The sequence below is a fragment of the Oncorhynchus kisutch genome, linkage group LG25 (genome assembly GCF_002021735.2).
Source record: "Oncorhynchus kisutch isolate 150728-3 linkage group LG25, Okis_V2, whole genome shotgun sequence".
Classification (NCBI taxonomy): domain Eukaryota; kingdom Metazoa; phylum Chordata; class Actinopteri; order Salmoniformes; family Salmonidae; genus Oncorhynchus; species Oncorhynchus kisutch.
In genome coordinates this window covers 12,091,400-12,097,341 of record NC_034198.2, presented here as the reverse complement: position 1 = coordinate 12,097,341, position 5,942 = coordinate 12,091,400, and positions in this window count along the sequence as shown.

Below are 5,942 nucleotides of genomic sequence, written 5' to 3'. Positions count from 1 at the left end.
CACGAACACTAACACAATTGACCCCATGAACTCGTATCATTGCAACGTCATACTGTACACACAATCATTTGAGATGTGTCATTCTCTTTTACTGATGACGATACGCCAAGTTATTATCAAGTGATGATCACTTTCCTGAACATGAACTCATTGCTTTCATTACTTAAAGCATGTTTTAATTGACTTGTTAGTGATTCCTCATGCGAGATGCCTATCTGAAAACAAGCAAGCCTGATGTGTTTGGGCACTTTTGAAAAATGGACCATGATATTGAGTTACAACCATTATTCACATTTGGAAGCTTCTGTTTGGAAGACACGTTGAGTTTGGCTAAGAAACAGCTGCCTGGTCCCTCTTGTTTATGCCTGCAACGAGTCGACGAAAGCACGATTGGTTACAGAGCGTTGTATTCCATCCGCATGGTTATCAATCACTTCAAGCGCTCCCAAACATGAAGGCCATTTTCCCATCATCATTCAGTCGGTGAGACCGTTACAATCCACGTTACTGCACCAAATGGACTGACGACTGGCACCGCTCTCTCGCCTCCCGTCCGCACCCTTTCGTTCGACTGTATATAAATCACCCCATAATGCCGTGATTTTGGCCCTGCGCAATTATGATGCGATTTGCCCTTAAACCCCTTTTTCATGATACAGTAGGTCAGTGCTCAGACACACGCGATTTGGATATAGTGTGTAATTTACCAGCCAGATTAAAAGTTGTGCCTCCCTCCTCTCCCCTCCACCCCCTTTTTTTTCATGAGAGAGAATGGAATTATCTTGGTGTATTTCAGACGTACTTTTCTGGCCAAGGATATTGTTTTCCTTGGCCTCACACAGTAAGTCTGCTATTATGGTCCTTTTTCATGTCTATAAATGGATTATTTTCGTGGATCCAAACGGGAATGCTTGATTTTAGCCGGGATTTAAGAGGATACTGTACTCTGTTAGGGGCCCGGATTTGCTACCCATATTCTCATAGTGCTTTACTTTGAACGATTATTATGGTATTTGCCAAATTGTTCAGAGACGCACCTCCAAAGCTCTGGAGAAAGTAACATTTAGCTGAGGTCTGGTGACCTACAGGGGAGATGAGAAATGTTAGCTTAGTGTAGATATCCTGTTCTTCAGAGAGGGAGAGAGAGGGAATGAAAGAAAGAAAGACAAAAGAGAGCAATAAATGGAAAGAAAAAGAAAGTTGAAGAGAGACACAGTAAACATAATATGGAACGAATCCGAGGGAAAGAATGAGAGAGAACACCCACACCAACTAACCAGCCAGCCAGCCAGCCCAGCCAACCCAGCCCAGCCCAGCCAGCCAGCCAGCCAGCCAGCCAGCCCAGCCCAGCCAGCTAGCCCAGCCCAGCCCAGCCAGCCAGCCAGCCAGCCCAGCCAACCCAGCCCAGCCAGCCAGCCAGTCAGCCAGCCCAGCCAACCAACCCAGCCCAGCCAGCCAGCCAGCCAGCCCGCCCAGCCCAGCCAGCTAGCCCAGCCCAGCCCAGGCAGCCAGCCAGCCAGCCCAGCCAACCCAGCCCAGCCAGCCAGCCAGTCAGCCAGCCCAGCCAACCAACCCAGCCCAGCCAGCCAGCCAGCCCAGCCAACCCAACCCAGCCCAGCCAACCAACCCAGCCCAGCACAGCCAGCCAGCCCAGCCAACCCAGCCCAGCCCAGCCAGCCAGCCCAGTCCAGCCCAGCCAGCCAGGTCACCTTTGATACAAGTCAGTATTCAACGTCTATCCATGTCTGGAAATGACATGGAAACCGGCTACTAGAGGTAAGAGTAAGTGCTGTTACCTTCAAGTAGGTAAGCATCTGCCTCTGGTGCCAAAGGTTGCACATTCGAATCCAGTGATAGAATGTTGTTTTTGAGATTTTTGTTTTCATCCTACCCCAAACCTTAATCTTTACCATAACCTTTCGGAGTTAATGCTTAACCTTACGATTTCGGGGGTTGATGCCTAAACTTAACCCACACTTTAAAAATGCAGACTTTGAAATTTGACATTTGGAGCAACTTCAAAATGTGACGTTTGAGAAACATGGATGAACGTCTAATTCTGACGTGAGACTGTGAGAGCTAGTTAGCCAGCCAGCCAGCTGCAGCCCTGCTCTGCTCTGTGTGCCTGTTACTGACATGATTTCCCCTCTGACAGCTGTGAGTGCTGGGCCCCCTGCACCAGGGCAGCTTTGATCTCTGCCTCTCTGTCACTCAACGTTAGTTACCCTTCAGGATGGAGACAGTCTCTCTCCCTCTCTCCCACTGCCCCAACTCTCCACACACTGAGCATTCTGCAGCCAGATTCGGCTACTGCTGCAAGTCTATTATTCTTAATACCACTGACATTGTGCATGTGATTTGAGTATTGAGTCCATTGGTCATTGGTCATGTAGTTTTTAACTGTATCCCAAGCAGATATGTCTTACTTAGTGACTCTTTGGAACATGTTCCTTGAATGTGTGACGAAGGTCTGACTGTGTGTTGGGAACACTCACATTTGGGTGCACACTTGAGTGAGTTGAGTGTCAAGGTGCAGTAGCATCATTTGGTGAAAGATGGACTGAAAAGCTTTCAGCTGTGTTTTGCATTGGTTATGGCAAGGTAGCCATCCATTGGAACCAACTGGTGGCTTTACTTCTAAGGGAACCAATTAACTCTCAGTCTCAGTGACTCAACCAAAAACTCACATATGTACACACAACAAAACTCTTGTCAACCGGCCAACATTTACTGTACTGGGGCTAATTTCAGGTTTCGTCTGAAACCTTATTTCTCTAATTACAGCTCTCGCTACATTGCCAGGAACGATCATCTAGCCCCAATATGAACCTTTGACATCGAATATCTTGAACACATAATGAGCAAGGTTGATTGCTGCATTCAACAGAAAAAACCCACACCTCACAAACCACTTTGTTTTAACTTCCCTGTCTCTCTTTTGGTCTATGTTGAGTGAAGTCAGTCAGAAAGACAGAGCCAAACACCATTCACTCAGATATTCAATTCCACTTCATGAAATTGCCTTGGGAGGTAGGGGACTCAATTGCAATGTGTCATTTCAATTAACTTCATTGTCTTTCATGTCACGAGCAGGAAACAAAAAAAGTTTGTGAAATGGTTGGCTTCCATTTAACAACATTTTACTGGACTTCTACTGTATATGATTTAACCATCAACATATGTTTACTTCTTCCAATGGGGGGGGCCCTTTGCTGTAACTGAAGAATGTGTTTTTCAGATCAACCATCAAATCTAACCCTCTTGGTGTGAAAAGCACCTCACAAAAGTGCATAGTGCTTTGACAGCATTGGGGCGGGTGGTTGGGTATTAGGGGGGGGGCTATAGATTGTATGGACGGCAGTAATCCCATTGGCTCTGCGACTCAGCAGGGGAAGCATTGCCTGGATTTAAAACGTTGTTGAGAACGTAAAAAAAAAAAAGGTAACCTAGAACAAATATTGTTAGAGAAAGTCCCATGTGAGACAATAAGCCTTCATAGCGTGGCCTCCTCCCACCCATGTCACACTGTATACTTCTGGTGTGACATCATTCACTGTGGGTCGTCCCTTTAGTCCAGGCTCGGACAAAAGAAAATAGGAGATTTTGTTACGAATCCGTTGAATAAACTTACAGTATATACTTGTGGTAATTTTGTTTATTCATCCATACCACGTTTTGTTGGCACTAAAAAAAAACTCTCATACAAGTGGTTGGGGTTACTAAAGAGAGCAGCAGATCTGAAAAGAGAGGAAGGTGTTTACTAGAAGTATGTCGAAGTTAAGTAACTCAGTATAACAAATGTAAAAAGTTTCAGGCATACAAATAAACAAACATGTGGACACCTACAATATGTAGTACTGCATTTTGTTTTCAAGCACGTTGCAATTATTACTCGATAATTGATGTTATTATAAACTGTACTGTACCTGGTACCGTAGAGACAATCTGTTCCTGCTTTAATTCAAAGCCCAGCCTCAGAGCTCGGTAGTAGTGGAAGCGATTACACAGACTGAAATACATCAGTAGGCTGACCCATGACACACACTGTGTGTCTCCACGGCACATCTCTCACCAGCGTTCACCTCCAGCGTCTAGACACATTCAACACATTCTCCTTCTACCTGCCTGCACTTCAATGAGGCCTTTTGAATCCGGGGGCCAATAAAAGCACACACACACACACAGCCAGGTTGGGGAGAAGGGAGAGGGGAATGAAGGGGAGGTTGGGGGGGGGGGGGGGGGGGGGGGGGGAATCTGGCGGTTGAACTCTGCAGCCTCCGGATATTCAGATCCAGATTCATTGGGTCAGTAAAATACAGTCCTCAACAGGATAAATGGAGCTTCAACCCTCAACAGATATGTTAGATTATCACTACCAGGGGGATAAACCCAGACGACGGGGTTCGAGTTCGCAATGTCAGTGTTTGTAATTCAAACTGCTTGAGTTATGATGAAGTATCTCTGGACTGTTTCCACATGGTTGATTTTCTTCTTCTGTCGGTTGATTTCATGTTGATATGTGATATTTATATTCTTGTGCTTTTGACGTCTTTAGTTATTTCGAGGAACAGCAGGGGAACCCACCTGCACCCCCCCCCCCACCCCCCCAAAAAAAGAATGGATTAATTAAGTAACCTAGTTTTATCACTGAGATTAGTGTGTGTCCTAATTGCACCATGCGATCAAGTTAATAGATGATACGGGCCAAGCCGAACAAATCTCCGTCCCCAGAACGGATCATGCACTGCTTTATTTCATCATGAAATTTTTATGCATGGAAAAATAACACGCTGGAAACCCAAGTGCTCAATGTAGGAAAAAAAAGCTAAACAAAAGGCTTCTGTTGTTACTAAATCAACGTTCATTTGCGACTTGGCAGCCCCTGCTTTAAGGAAGCCTGTGGTAAAAGGGTATTTCTTTCACATTGCTATCTGATGTCCTGGGTGTATTTTGTGTGATCATCTGGCATGGCTTTGTAGATTGGAAATCAAGCCGGAATTACTTTCTTGAAAGATGTCATTACATACAGTACCGGTCAAAAGTTTGGACACCCACTCATTCAAGGGTTTGTATTTATTTGTACTATTTTCTACATTGTACAATTAGTGAAGACATCAAAACTATGAAATAACACATATGGACTCATGTAGTAACAAAACAAGTGGTCAACAGATATAAATAAACAGTGGGGCAAAAAAGTATTTAGTCAGCCACCAATTGTGCAAGTTCTCCCACTTAAAAAGATGAGAGAGGCCTGTAATTTTCATCATAGGTACACTTCAACTATGACAGACAAAATCAGTTTTAAAAAATCCAGAAAATCACATTGTAGGATTGTTTATGAATTTATTTGCAAATTATGGTGGAAAATAAGTATTTGGTCAATAACAAAAGTTTATCTCAATACTTTGTTATATACCCTTTGTTGGCAATGACAGAGGTCAAACGTTTTCCGTAAGTCTTCACAAGGTTTTCACACACTGTTGCTAGTATTTTGACCCATTCCTCCTTGCAGATCTCCTCTAGAGCAGTGATGTTTTGGGGCTGTTGCTGGGCAACACGTACTTTCAACCCCCTCCAAAGATTTTCTATGGGGTTGAGATCTGGAGACTGGCTAGGCCACTCCAGGACCTTGAAATGCTTCTTACGAAGCCACTCCTTCGTTGCCCGGGCGGTGTGTTTGGGATCATTGTCATATTGAAAGACCCAGCCACGTTTCATCTTCAATGCCCTTGCTGATGGAAGGAGGTTTTCACTCAAAATCTCACGATACATGGCCTCATTCATTCTTTCCTTTACACGGATCAGTCGTCCTGGTCCCTTTGCAGAAAAACAGCCCCAAAGCATGATGTTTCCACCCCCATGCTTCACAGTAGGTATGGTGTTCTTTGGATGCAACTCAGCATTCTTTGTCCTCCAAACACTACAAGTTGAGTTTTTAC